At 41.1% G+C, this 15,595-nt stretch overlaps 1 long non-coding RNA gene across 1 annotated transcript in view; it reads left to right on the forward strand.

The window, feature by feature from the left end:
• LOC121069743 overlaps window positions 1–15,595 on the forward strand; it is a 45,379-nt gene that overhangs the window by 21,955 nt on the left and 7,829 nt on the right. The gene's annotated exons all lie outside the window — the stretch shown is intronic.

Raw genomic sequence — 15,595 nt, forward strand, 5'->3', positions numbered from 1 at the left:
TTTCAGCTCAAAAGATCAATATCTGGGAAAATAACCCTATGTTTTGCATAGGGGTCACTGAAATTAACAGTTTCAGTACTTGATCACACTATGTTATGGTAGCCAAAATATGCTGTAATACAAATAGCAAAGAGCCCCGTAAGCCATGATATGGAGGGCATCTCTCGCCCCACAGTGTTCTGCAGGATCTTTGTTCTGTTGAGGTGAGCGCTAAGGGTGAAGCAGAAATAAATAAATAGATAAATAAAACCATCCCCAAAGGAGGCAGGCTCCCAGGTCTGTTCACTTTGACCAAAACAGATGTTCTGTATAGCCTTGTAATGTTTAAACTACAGGTGCCACAAACAGCTCTTCATGCAGATGTTACCTCTCATGCTGGGTGGGACTGGGAAGCTCGATTTCAGGCAGGGGAGGATTCAAACTTCACACACCCCTGCTCTGCTCACTGCTGCTCCATGGGCAGTGTTATTCTCTAGGCACCTAAACCTGACAGCTCCTGCTTGCTGAGAGTGTCCTGGTTTGGGCCAGCCAAACCAAGCTTCCTGCTTTGAAACGGCAAAGTATGAAAAGAATAAGGCTGTGAAGCACTAAATTTTTCTTCTAAGAGGAGAAACAGAATGGGGAGGGGGGCTTCTACTGAAATGTTTTGGTCTTTCTGACCGTGGCAGCACTGTGGAGCAGTCTTCTGAGCCATATGTGTCAATGGAGACGATGGATGCCTCCTGACTCACACCAGGAGCCACACCTGGGGTTAGTTACCCTGTCAGCTTGATTTCTGCCCAGCCAGTCAAGATACTGACTTTTCTGCTGGCTGGTTTTCACCCTCTGTGAGTGTAGCAGGAGACACCTGGTGTAAATTCAATCTTCTTTCTCTCTATCATTATGTTTTGCCTAACGAAGCACCAGCAGTGGAGTAGGATTAGGATTCACGTTTATATTTTTTCCTGATAAAGATGGAATGACTGAAGCTGGACCAAGTGGCAAACACAAGAATGGGGGGGAAATCTGAGCATTTCACATGCACCTTAGCACAATGAAGTCTGTTTGTGACAATGACAAATTGTATAGTGTAACATATGTGGCAATATGCAGTGAGATGGAAAGCTAAAGCCATGCAAAGTGGTAATAATGGCAGGAAGGTTCATTTTTGTGCATAGATACAAAAAATGCAGAGAAATTCCAGGGAGGGAAGCCCAGGAGGAAACAGCCAGGTTGGGACCAGCCTGAGCTTGGCCCCATGAGCTCTCATCCCTCCACCCAGACGGGTCTCAGCTAGGGCAGTGGAAGCAACAAGGCCTGATGTATGGATGTCCCGTCCCTTCCCCATGCCCGTGAGCAATTTTTGTCATCGGGGCAATTGGTGCTGTGACTGGAGCACATGCCAGCTGTACTGAGGTGCTGGCCAGCCCCAGGAACCAGGCAGCAGCTGAGCCTCTTGATCAGCCACCTGCTCTCTGGAAACTCGCCGCTACCTCACATCCTGGAGACTTTTACCCCACTGTCAATTTCAGTTGTGACTGGGCAGTAGTGCTTTGTTATGGGGACAGCGATAAGCAGACAGACAGACAGTGGGGTCTCGAGCACTGTGTTTCCTTTGGAAACCAGGCTAAAAATAACGCAGTCGTGAATAGAGCTTAATTGAGAGGCATGTTACAGAAGAGAGCTGATGGAGAGTGAAACAAATGTGACAGCCCCATTGTTATTTCGCAAGTCTGAATGTCAGCAAATGCCCCTCAGAATGTTTCTAGTAATTTACTCTCTTAAAGCATAGCATACAGATGTACCTCCTTATCCAGAGCTGACTGTTCTCAGTGAAAATTAACATCTTGGTAATTTTAAACCCTGAAAAACCACGGAGAATTCCAGCAGAGCTGGGATGGGGTCCAATAGTATCTTAATGCTTTTTTTTTCTTCTTGCAACAATCCCAAAGATAATAATTACATGTTCTGTTTAAATAAACAGAAGTGCTGCTCTCAGTGCTCCTGATTACTATCAAAGCATTCATGCAAGTTCATGATCTTAGGACTTCCTAGCTGGAGAGATATTCAGGAGGTCTAACAGCAAGAGGGCAGAGGAGAAACTGAAACACACAATATAGCAAAGGAAATTGGCAGCATAAATGATTCTATGAAAAAAAAAATAAGGGCAGAGATCACTGAAGAATAATTTTGAATTTGATAGCTGAAATTTTTGGAAAGAAAATTAGTAAAAATAAATATGAATATATATGTATAAAAAAAAACCTCAACCCCAACCATTGTTTCATTGCAAGTCAGCTTGAAATATTTTAGCTATTCTGGACTATTCAGTCCTCTTGTTTAACCGTGAAAGAGATCCGTTCATTTTCAAAAGTGGAAAATAAATACATAAATAAGCACCTTTGGAAACAAGACGTTAAAATGTTCATATGCTTTTTAACCTCAAGATTGTTTTCTTGTTTGCTAGTCTTTCCTCATTGCAGACCATTTAAAAGTAATCAAAACATTTTTCTCAGACTTTAAACTTGGAAATTTGATGGCACAAAAGAGATTTTATGTTGTTAGTCCTCTAGGATTTTGCAGAAGTACATATACTTTGAGTTGTTTAATGAGCTAACATAAAATCTGTTGTGATTTAGTTTGGCTTTGAATTTAGTAGGCATTCAGTAGCAGAAGCATCAGAGATATGAATCCAAAACAAAAGCATGTATTTACAGACAGGTATTCCTCAAAGAAGACTTAGTAATTACCTTATGTCAGAGAAAGGAATTAGACTGAAATAAGACAAAAGTCATCATGCCAGTGCACGATGAAGAGAGAAAATGGGGCAGTGTCACATGAGCCAAGAATGATTTATCCCTGAAGGTTAAGTTCCTGATGGAACTTGCAACACAGCAATAAAACAATAGAAAGAAGCTATATTTTTTTTTCAGTCAATATATCCATTAGCTGTGGCTAACCATGAGTAAAACCACTGCAAAATGAATGTGAGCAGCTACAAGCTCTGCAGCCATTTTTCCAAGGGCAGTTTTCTTTCTCAGCCAGCTGACCCACAAGCTACGAAGCTGCAGGATTTCAGTGTCATCCCAGTGCAGGGGGCAAAGACGAGGAGCCAGCTGCTCTGCAGCGGGGTCAGCCCAGCACACACAGCCCATGCGATCACTGGAAGTATGGAGACGATTTTGCACTGATGGGGATTGCTAAAGACCTTAGTGCCTCCGTGGCCAAATGTAAAACTTGCAGAAATTCCTCGTACATGTGTTTTCTGTATTGGTGAAAACACATTCATTAGCTACTTCTGGTCAGCTATTCAAATGGGAGTAGACAAGAGATGGAAGTGAATACACCTCCAATGAAATCTGTTCATAAGAGTGTTGTGCACTTCTATGGGTCTCATCCACCGACTGAAAATATTTATGAGTTCTGGAAAACTAAGCTCCACAGTTGTTTTCTGTTCAAAACAAATTATGATGACTATATTTGACAAAAAGAGAAGATAAGATCCTGTACAACAACGAATATTAGCAGAGCAGGCTGCTCACCATTTGTTGATGGTACATTCAGAATATACAGCTTCATGGACACAAATAGAAAAGGCTCCTGACCTGAAAAGCTGCTCTCCTCTTCCTTCTCCATCCCCACCACCAGCCCTCCTCCTAGTCTCAGGTACAAATCAAGGCAATTAACTCCATATTATTCACTCTGTACTGAGAGCCACAGACTGGTCATTTCAAGAGGCGTGGGTCTGAGAGTTTGAACACATGGGTCCTGAGGGGCTGGTGTTATCAATCCTATTTAATTCCAAATGGGACTTAGACACCTGACTTCATTTTGCTTGTCAGAAAACTCCCAGGCATAGGCTCTGATTTGCATTGCATATTCATCTTTCCAGGTGCAAAAAAATCCATTAAATTGTGCTCACCGAGGTAAAAATTCAGTCTTTTGGAAATGCTGGTGCTTTGACAATGCAGCCAGTAGATGACATCCCCTAGGCTAAGCAGAACATTTGAGTAACCATGAAGATATTTTTGAGCATAAGGTAACATACATAAGGTGTTCATTGCTGGCTCCGATATTTGCGTGTATATAGAACCATAAGTGGCTGGTTTTCTTGCAAACATATTTTGAAAAGCCCCTCTCTCTGTCTTCTGCCTTGGACTCACGCAAGAGCAACTCCCTCTCTTCCCATGCATGAGGCTGTTTTATATAGGAGTGTTTGTGTGCTCTGCCCAGATGTATGTGTTTGAATACGTTGCCAGACACAGCCATTCCAATGAAATCATTTGACTGTTATTCAGAGGGCTGAAATTTCACCCACTTCATAATTTATTTTACTCTCTATGGAGCCAGTCCATCACTTACCCACTGGAATGTGTTGCCAGCTGTCACAGCACACTAATACTCCTTGGTTAGTGAAACTTCAAAGTCTGGTAAGCTGTCCCAACGTGGGGGAAAAAATTGGCTGATGAGTTTGGTGTTTCTTCACAACAGCTTGCTTGCTTGCTTGCTCTCCAGGAATGCACAAATTCCTGTTTCCCATGCACCGTGGCAGCCAAACAAGAGCAGAAAACCTGCCTGCTGTCCCTCACCTCTTTCAGACAGCACCCACAAGTCTCTCATGAGACTCTGCATCTGTGTGAATGAGAGCGACCTCAAGCTCTCATGTCTCTATGCTGCTGTGTTCTTTTTTTCCGTATTAAATATCATACTCCATCTCATCTGGAGAGAGGCTTAACCCGGCCTAACGGGGAAGACCAGTCTAAGAAGTGGGGAAGCACAAACGGGAAAGGCAAAGAGAGAAACTGTAAGTCAGCCAAGAGGAGATGTTGGTGTTGAGAACCTCAGTTTTGCAGTCACTTCAAGGGCTCTGCTTGGCCCTTTGGAGCCTCTCTCATTGTTGGTGAGAAGGGGAAAGAAGAGAGAGGAAGAGGTTCTGGGGAAGGGACCATGTCCTCAAGAGTTGGGGGAAATTTACACTGAGTCCTAGGTGTGCTGTCTATGCCAGGCACAGTGAGGCACCTGCTTAAATCCTGGGTTTGTCCTTCATTTCCTGCCACTCCAGACAGATTTTGTCAAAATCAGGCATTCCTGCTCAGACTATGGGGGTTTTGATCTTAACCTCAACTGTATTTTCATGAGGAGGCTGGTAGAAAACTGTTGGCCTTCATTTGTGATTTTCGGAAGATTAATGGTAAGCGGTCACCAGCTCATTTATTTCTAAGTGTAGCTTAAAGGGAGCACTGGTTTCATCAAAGGGATTGGCAACAGCTTGTATGTTACACATAATCTCCACCAGCTGCAAATGCAGCTATACGATATCTTATACCTCAGTTATGCAATTCTATCTATTTGTCTTCTTCCTTTACTGTTTTTCTTAGATATTAATATTTCTAAGTAATTTTCCTGAGGGAAATGCCAACCTTCCTCCCCACCATTTGCCACTCCTTATATCTAATTCTGCTCATTTCCCCTTCACTTTCCATCGCTTTCTGGTTCCTTTGTGCAATCCTCCAACTTGGGTCCTTCTGCAGTTCAATAGAAGACTCATTTCCAGGCTTCATCTTTCTAAATGTTGTTCCTTAGTGATTAAACATAAATCTCTGGTCTTGTTTTGCTATTTTTCTATGAGATGTGAAATACACCAGTCTACGACTCTTGTCTGAGCAACCAAGGGGTGTCATCAAAGCATTATATCAGATAGATGAATTTCTTCATCTTTTATTGGTCTCGATGTATTTACTTTCCTTTATATAAGTTAACAAAAGCTGTGTTTACATTTTTGTCTTTTAAGTTGTCCGTGGTGCTTTTATTTTGGGAAGGAAGGAAGGAAGAAGACATCCCTTCCTCTAAGAACAGGGGCTGTGTTACCTTATATAGGAGACAGCTGTATTTCTAAAAGCCTGATTTCATTTCTGAAAACCAGAATATTTAATGGATGGGCTAACCCAGGTGGAGGCTCATTTCTGTGATAAGACTCTTTTAGGGGTTGCTTTGAAAGGCAGTGTCTATTTTTAATATCGCTGCACACCTGTGTCCTTGAGGCTTGTTATTCTCTAGCAGGAGGGAAGCAAGGAGCAGAGCAGTGGGTACAGGCTCATTGTGGGGGGAGAGGGAACACCAGTCAGGCAGTGCTGGCTGCTCAAGCTGTGCAGTTTTGTTCCTTTTCTAGCTATCCGTGGTGAAAAATGTTGCTTTTACTTATTCTGAGGAGAATTTAATTCTTTCTTCACAAGCTAGGAATGTCTCTATTCTGTTTAAAAACACCTTAGCATGACTCATTTTTTTCTGACTTGGTTATATCTTGGACACTGGAGGACACAGGAGAGAGATGCCAGATTCAGTGCTGCTTCAGACCTTTTCCTGCTCATCTTTTTCTCTTGATGTTAACAGAAGGTAGGAGAAAGTGAAGCTTATAAACACTGATGGATTATATCAGTTTCTTCTTAGTGCCTATCCTAAGCTTAAACATTGCCAAACCCCCAACACAGCAAAAAATAAAAATAAAAATAAAAATAAAAATAAAAATAAAAATAAAAATAAAAAAACACACCAAGGAGGAAAGTTCCTGCATTTCCTAGGAATTTCAGATGTGAAACCTACAAGCTGATTCCTGCTAGCCTGTGCTTCTGCTCACCTGTAGCAGTCCTGCAAGAGACACATGTTTGTTCAGTCCACAAGGGAACAGGTTCTTATGGTGGTTGCTGAGATTCCCTGTTTCTTTTTTCATCTTCAGCCCACCACTATGCTTGCATTTTAAAAGTAAATAAATAAAATCACCCCAACCTTCATACCCCAAGTAGCTGCAGCACAGAGCTATGAATAAGTCACACCCTGTTCACACAAACTTAAAAATAAATAAATCTCAAGAGAGAGAGAAAGCTTTCAGGTCATCTAGTTATTTTATATGATTCATTTCATCAGCTTTTGCTAGGGATTTGGAAGGTGCTCTGCTGTAAAATACACATTACAGAGTTATACATATTCACTGTGCAAAGGGGCTGAAGATGAAGACAGACTGACTCTTTGTTCCAGCATGGCAATTCATACTCTCGTATCTGCTGTGGCATTATGAAATTGCACTGTTGTGTTTACTGAAATATTGCACGCCCATTGGATTGGATACAAAATAGTATTTTTCAAAACATTTGACAAATGCTATAATTTATTTTTACCATGCCCCAGAAGTCATAATTACATTCCAATTTTACAGAAGAATACGCTCTATATCCTTTTGACTCTCCCAAACATAATCTGTTCAGTATCAGTCTTTCAATTCTACATTGGGAGATAGCCATTTGGCTGATACAGTCCTGAGAATGTCTGGATAAATGTCTGGATAATTTCAGCTCGAAATTGCTCTGAGAGGCATTTGCAGCCCAGTCAGAAAGACTTCAGTCTGCACCCAGATACTCTGGATCATGAGAAAACAATAGGAACAAAGCGGGCCCCACTGTCAGACGGATCTATTAAGTCATGGAGCAGCGGTCATTTTGATGGTCTTTCATGAAAACTGAAAAACTACAGTGCATCTATAGCTATACTAGAGTCATACCATTGATGAGGGATTATGCTTTTTTTTTTTTTTTCCTGCCTCTACAGTGTGTCAGAGAGAAACTTTCAGGAGATTATTAGTTAAGGAAAAACTTGAAGATTTAATATAAAGCCTAATATGAAGTACCTACCAATTCTTTCTTGCATCTTTGAGAAAGGGCTTACATACAATTTGAGCATTCACCTTGCACGGGATACCTCTTGGAAGATGAATAGCAAAGGGATACTGGATGTTTCCTGGGCTTTAAAAAAAAAAAAAAAAAAAAACTTGGGATTAACCCTTATGCACATACAGTATTTCAGATCTCATTGATTTGGTGCTGGCAAGCAAGAAGCTATGTGACTGTGAATGGCCAGTCAATAAGCACTACTGAAGGAACTACACTGCATCTTACAGCTCTGAAATGTCATTTCTGATGACATTTGCACATCACCTTTCAAAAACCACATACAGACGGAGTCTTGTGAGGGTGTTGTTTTTCTTCTTTGCTGCTGGGTTTAAGTGGGAGAATTTGCTGCTTGGGTGCTTCCTGTGTGCAGTCATGACTCTTCAGGAAGTTCATCTCTGGAAGATGGATAGGACTCTGCTCAGTTTCCTGAGCCTCCTTTAGCTGGGCAGGATTGTGTCCCCAGTGCCCCTGCCCTCCCTCCCTCCATCTTTGCCGTGTGCTCATGGTTTAATTCATTGCTGCCTTCCCCACCAGATATCTGACTGGTCTCCACTGAAAAATGCCTACTCTGAGGGCTGGGCTTTGATTCCCAGCAGAAGGGAAATTTATCCAGTTGCCCAGCTCAGCACTGTCCCAGCCTTGCACACGCCCACCGGGTACGGGCTCCAGTTCTCCTGCTCCACCAGGGAGGTTGTTACACTTCTGGGTAGAGAAAGGACATTTTGCTTTTTCAGGGTTTCACTCAACCCTGGAAGAGGCAGATTTAACTCTCCAGTCCTGCTTTCAGAAGAGGCACCAAACTCAAAATGATGACAATGCTCAACTGAGGATATTTGGTCATTAACATTTATTTGTAGTGCATGTAAAGGTACTCCATTGACTTTCTCTTTTTCACTTCCCATTGATTGCAAGTGACATAAAATTTAGTTTATAATGTAGTTTTCATTTATTCTTAGCTGGAGATAATTTGAAGAAAAAAGATGAAAGTGTGAGAAGCGTGTTAATTAATGAGACAATGGGAACAGTGATACAATAGGGAAAAGAACCTGGAAATAATCTTCCTTATTTTACACATAGTTAACGATTCCCTGGGGAATTTGCTAGGAGTCCACAAATAACATGTTTTTAGTCAGTTACATATCTCCTGTATAGTTTATTTACATAATTTGTCCCTACAGTTTTCCTTTCTCTCATAACATATTTTGCAGTTGCTGGCATGTGTTGTGTCTGGTTATAATTGATTTCCATATTGCATTAGGCAATGTGAACGCTTCCTCAGTTTTGTCTAATGCTGGTGTGCAAGTTGTAAGAGTTGGCATTCCTAACTGAATTCATAAATCTCCACAGAGTTTCAAAGGCATCTCTTGGTCCAGTACTGAAAAGAGGGAGGATGTGGGAGGAATAGGTTAATCACAGAATGAAACTATTCATAATTGTTAAAACCTTGCAAGTGCCACAGCTTGCTTCTCTTATCTGCCCAGTGCAAAGTTCTCTTAAGTTACTTTCCTCAGAAATAACATCAAAGATAACATTAAGGGAGAGGGAGAGCAGTTTGCATTAAAATGATAAGACAGAGCAACATTCTACAGACTGTAACCCAGCAGAAATGTTCAAAAGCACGTTTAAAAAAAATACTCTATTGAAAATGAATTCCAGCTCAGTAAAGTTTATACATGTCAGAGAAAAAGAACAATAAAAGAGGATGAAAAATATGTCCCTGCACGCTTCCTTCCCTTTGCCTTGTAATGGGGAGAGCAGGGTGTGAGGAGGAAGGAAACCTGGAACGGAAACTGGACATTTTTCCATTTCCAAACTGAAGCAAACTTCTAAGTTGTTGAGGGTTTTGTTTGTTTGTTTGTTTAATAATAATTATCGTTATGTTTTGTGTGCCTCAGCATGCTCCTCTGAATTAAAATCTTGATACAGGACTTTGACAGGGAACACTTGCAAACGCCTTTAGTATTTTTCAAAGAGTTATTTAGAGAAAACTACTTTCTAAATGCATTCTGTCGGACTTTCAGATCTACACATTCGGTACTACTCAATATCGTGCTTGTGTTTAAAAAAAAAAAAAAAAAAAAGGTCCCTGAGCTATACACAATAGTGGCAGCAAATGGAGCTTGGGCTCCTGCAGAGCCCTTCCCGTGTCACCAGTGCTCTGACCAAGAGGAATCCAGAAAACTTTGGGGAAATGTGTATGCTATTATGTTTCATTATTTGGGTTTGGGTATGGGAGCTGTTAATTAACGCCCCAGTCTTGCAAAGATTTATATAAACTCTTAGCTCTACCCTGTGAGTAATCCCATTAGTACTACATTGCTCTGCAGCACGGAGGGAACCTTCCAAGAAAGGCTGCCACAGTGTGCGTGCAGTAATGGAAAAGGTATTTCATAGTGAATTATGCCAGCAGTATATAAAAAGAAAAAAAAAAAGTGAAAGAATATCAGAGAAAAATTCCCTCAGAACTTGAATCATTATCCTTATATTTTGTTCCCATTGATGAGACAGCCTTCGGGGAATGTCACAAACCCAGTGTGGCTTAAAGTGCTGGGGTTTTGCACTTGCCCTTGGTAGGCATGCGGTCATCTGTAAACGGATGGCTCTCCTCTGCCTTTGTATTTGAGGATCTGGACTTGAGCGTGGAATATTCCTTCAGAAAAAAAAGACTGGCTTATGTTGGTATGTGCTCCATGGCTGTGACAGGGAAAAATATGGCTTAGACCTTATATCTTCCCATTTTTTTATTAAGGAAGGTGAAAGAATACTCTGGGGTCAGGTTTTGCCCTGATTTACACGCTGCATAATCTTACTAGATTCATCAGGGCTGTCGGAGGTGTAAGTTGGGACAGGTATTGGCTCTTTTGTCTAGCCCCAGACCTGCTGATGAAAGCTATCACATCACTGGGAAATCTGTTACCCCCTTCAAACACAGAGCTGTCTGGGGCCTGAATGTCTTTGGGAAGGGAACCATAAAGCTTACTCAAACCTCCTGCCTCTCATCTCAGGCTGGATGCTCTCTGTCTAGAGTGTAGGGCTCAGCGCAACGCTGAAGGGAGAATTTAGGCATTTCGTTGGCTGGTGGGTGATATTTGATATATATTATTATTTTCTTCATAGTTTTCCAGATTTTGGGAAGCTTTCAGTGTGTGAATATTGTAATTACAGTATGAGCTGTTCTCACAGGTGACACAACAGACTATTTTCAGCATGAAGAGCTAGGTATTGCAGTTGTATTCAGTCCATGCAGTTGAAGTTCTAACAGACTTGAAGGAGTATTTGTATGCCATGTACTGAACCTTAATTTTGATGTGGATATTGTACCAAAATGGTGCTAGCCTAGTTGTGTTCATTCATTGCCAGTGTGGAGCAACAGAGTGCAGCCCTGATGTGTAGCATCTCCAAGCCTTTCTGGCAGGCATGGAATTTCCTTTCTCAATAAAGTCTCCAAAAGTTAACATGCTGTCCACATTTGGCATGCCAACAAGGATGTGGAGTGTTCTCTGACTGGGTCTGCAGCAGAGTTAAATTCCAGAGTATCTGGGCTATTGCACCAGAAAAAGTGTTTTGCAGGACAGTGCATCAGCAGATGTGGTCTCCTGCTGTGTGCCTCTTGGCACATACAAAAGAAGTGAGAATGCCACCTCAAAAATCAAAGCTGGACTGGTACAGACGGTCTCACAATCTTTTCTCCCTCCTCTTCAGCAACTTGTGCATCCAAAACACTAAGAAAAGACTAACTTTATATTGAATGAAAGCCAGAATGCCATCGCACCTCTTCTGTATGTGTTCAGAGAGAGAACAAGACAGGGAAGATGGTTGTGTCAAGGAAGAGGGGGGACAGCTTTTGCACCTTCATTGTTATTCTGGTTATTTTTATAACCAATTACTAAAGAATTCCTATCCCTGAAAACATGGAGACATGATCTGGACCTCAATCAATGGGGGGTCGGGGGAGAAAAGAAAGCAAGCTCCTTAGCTTCATTTTGAAGCTGGACCAGAGGCTAGCGCAGGTCTGGTTCCTGCATGGTGCTGGATTGCCATTGCTCCCTCTGTCTCTGGGCAACCTCAGTAGCTTTTGTCCAGAATCTCTGACAAAAATAGGTACTGAAATCAGTCAGCCTGTTGCCTTAACCACATCCGTGTGCATCTGGGAATTCACAGCACTGTGTTTAAAAACAGTAAGGGCACCCTGATCTTTTACCCTGCTGTTGTGTTCTCCCTGCTTGGCAGTCACAGATACTGAGGCAGATGATTTTTTGTAAGGTAATTTCTGTTCTGTGCCTCTTGCCAGTTGCACTGAGCACTTAAATGTTATTAAAATGCAATTGAACAAGAGCAAGTCTCATGTTGTTAGCAATTTGTCATCTTCTCATCCAAACGAACAGTCCAGCCTTTCATACCCATTATAGTATCTCTGCTGTGTAGCTGAGCTTTGCGGCACAGTTCACTGTTCAGTGTTTAACAGAACCAGACATTTTTCTCTTTCTCATCTTCCTCCTATCAATCTCACTGACATTTTCTTTTCTTTACAATGATGTTGACAGAAAAAATACTATCCCTCCCTCTGCCCTTTTGACTACTCAGCCTCTCCCTTTCCTATACTTTCCTTCACCAAGATGACTACTTAAACTCCTTCTCTGGATTCTTCAGTACCTTTTTTTTTTTTTCCTTTTGTCAGTGTGCATCCTTCTGAATTATCAAGGCCTTATCTGCCACGTGTTTGCTTCAGTCTGATGGGGAAGTTTCTGTCCAATTGATGTGGTTCCCCTTCTTTACAGTAGGTTAACTATGACCCTACCAATTATCTGAGTTCAAACAACTAGTTGCTTTCTGATGCTAATGCATAGCCTTGAATCAACTGTTGAGGATTCTTGTGCATTCTGTTTCACAATACCATTTCACATTATATTTTGTCACATCAAAAGAGAGCAGGACATGTTTGAACTAATTAACACAATTAGCAATGACACCAGCTACCACAAGAAATAAACAAGGAGCTCATTGGTTTTATAAAAAACTTGTTCATTATACATGAGAAAACGCATATGATTTGCTGTCTCTTACTGCTGAGGTAGATGAGTGAAACAAGAAAATCAGAACAAGGCAACTTCCTGCTAACAGTGAAAGAATGTTCTCTCGTCATACAATTTGTACAAAAGGAGTTGCATGAAACTGAAGTGTGCTCTTTTGTCATTAAAACAGGAGGAGTGATTTACAAAATTACATGTGCTAGATGTTTATACACGTGACTTAATCCATAATCTGCTGAAATCCTTGCAAAGGCTCCCATTCATTCCAGCTGGAGCATACTATGGTTTTACTTCTCTCAAGGCACTGAGAAATTTGCTTCTTTTGGGATGAGGGTGAGAAAGGATATAGCTACTTCAGAAATTTTTCTACACCCTGCAATTTGTTCAAGTCTAGATCTCAAACTCAATAAAGTCCCTGAGGGGTTTAAGTTTTAGGAATGATGCTCCATGCTGACTTCAGTTATTGCATCCTTCTGTTTCCCTGTCGCATCCTTCCTCTTCACTTCATCACCCTACCCATGTACCACCAAAATATTCCACTACAATTTTTAAAGTCTTCTAACTCAGTGGCTTCCAGTTTTAATTGGATTTAAACTAAGAATAGATCCTTCAGCTGTAGACTCTGTATTTCTCCTCTCACCAGTTTTGTAGTCTGAAAATCTCTTAAAAATAATAATAAAAAAATGGTCTTCTCATTTTATCTCATAGATAACAAAATATTAGTGCAGATGTTATATCCTAAGGGAGAGGGTTTTATCATATTAATGTCACTAAGAACAAACAACTCCAGAAGGAAATGAGAAGTATTGTAAGTACCAATTGGATCCCAGTGTGCGTGTGTGCACAGGAGTGTGCAAATCCACATACCTATAGAGGTATCTGTATATATGCATACATGTATATGTGCACAGTGACTACCTTGCTTTCTTTAAGTAGATGAGCTCTGTGGAAGGATTATTTAATGAAGAAAGTTACACATTCACTGTACACTTGGCTTACTGCATTTGACTGCATGGGTATTTCCCAGCTCAGCTCTGAACAATGGCTAGTTACAAGAGGAAGCGATATCATTCTGTCAATAAAAATCAAATGGCACTGAAGGTCACTGTGGAAAAACAATGACAAGAAAGTAATACTTGTAAGAACTGTGAATTAGCAGTCGCATTTCTGTCTACAGTATAATATAAGGATGCAATGAAAATATTGGGTGATCTTTATAAAACTACCGGTTAAAGACAATTAGAAAAGCAACAGACACAGAAACAGAGGAGTTCAAATAAATTGCCACAGGCAGGGTTGGCTACAGTTTGAGAGTTTATATAATTGTTTCCTGTTAATGCTTGCAGTTTAGCAATTTGACTAACTATCTGTGACATTTCAAATATCCTCCTCCTGAGAAAATCACTTGCATCAAGTTTATGGATGGGGATATGAATGCAGCTGCAGGAAAATATAATATGAGGCCAAATTTTTAGACATCTAAGTGAGTTGACAGTGAAAACAAATACACAAATTAAAGGGAGTGAGACTGTTCACTGGTTTCTGGCAAACTGAGTTTTTACTGTTTCAGGAAAAGTGGCACGTCAGTCAAATACCAACAAAGACATTTTAAAGCTTACCAGAGAAACTAAGGGTTCTCCTTAGGCAGATTAATCACTGACAAAAGTAAAAGTAACAGCCTATTTACATTACTGATCTATCTGGGAGGTGAAGCCAAGGACATTTTACCCTATAAATCCCCAGTCCTTATGAAAATAAATAATTCTATAGCATTTGACTGCACGGAGTCTCGCAGACTTCTGCGGGATGACCTGTAGAGCATAAAACTGAGGGCTCATGCAAGTCTTTGGATCAAGTTTAAATGTACAGCAATCCTGCTCCCAAATGTTCAGTAATATCCCAGCTAGCATATGTGCCTGTGCCCTCCAGTACAACATGCATTTTTTCCATGCTGTTTACATTATCACTTGCTAAATTTATCACAGTGCTTCCCTAGCATTGCATGGCTTTCCAGCCTGGGAATTTCAGATATAACAGAGTGCATGCTCCTGCCACACTTACAAAGAAAGCCTACCCTGTACAGTCACAGTTCACTAGCGACTGTCCTACAAGGCAGCTTATGGAAATGTTCACATGCAATATTGGAGAGTAGGCTTACTCCAGCACTACTGAATGTAGGGTCTCGTGGAGATCCACAGGGACAAATAGCGTAGTGTCCTTTCTGTTGCGTAGCTTAGATCATTGGCATGTCCTTTTATTCACCGTGTTTCAGCTGAGAATGTGGAAGGAAAGAGGATGTTTAATGGGGAAGCAACACTTACAAGGAATGAGCGATACCCTTGTGAGTTGCCATGACCTTTGAAAAATAGGATAAAACCTCAGCTGCAAATGGAGCCAGCCTGCTGCATATGTAGCACATGCATCAGGACAAAATTCCTTAAAAACAGTAAATGACAGGAAGCCATCTGACTACATCTAGATATGAATGTATGCAGCTTAGCTTGAGCAATGCTGTGCCTTTATGAATGCATTTGACTTTTAAGTCTGTGTATAAAGGATCCTCAGAATTTGATTCAGGTGAGACCAGAATACCAGAGCAGAAAATGTGAGATTGTTTCCTGAGCTCAGAGTGCCTGCAATCACTAGCATGCTCCAATCCCAGAACAGCAGGTGAACCAGCACAGGTAGGAGAAATTTTCTTGCCTGCACTTGGTACCTATGACCATGGTTTAAAAGAATAAATTGCCTCAGTCCCACAGCCTTCCACTAAGCTAGAACAGCCACCTGAGGGTTGGTCTTGATATGGTGGGCTTTTTTTTTTTTCATTCCAGAGATTCATAAGAAGTCTTTCTGTGTCAAACATCT

This window comes from Cygnus olor, chromosome 4 (genome assembly GCF_009769625.2).
Source record: "Cygnus olor isolate bCygOlo1 chromosome 4, bCygOlo1.pri.v2, whole genome shotgun sequence".
Taxonomy (NCBI): domain Eukaryota; kingdom Metazoa; phylum Chordata; class Aves; order Anseriformes; family Anatidae; genus Cygnus; species Cygnus olor.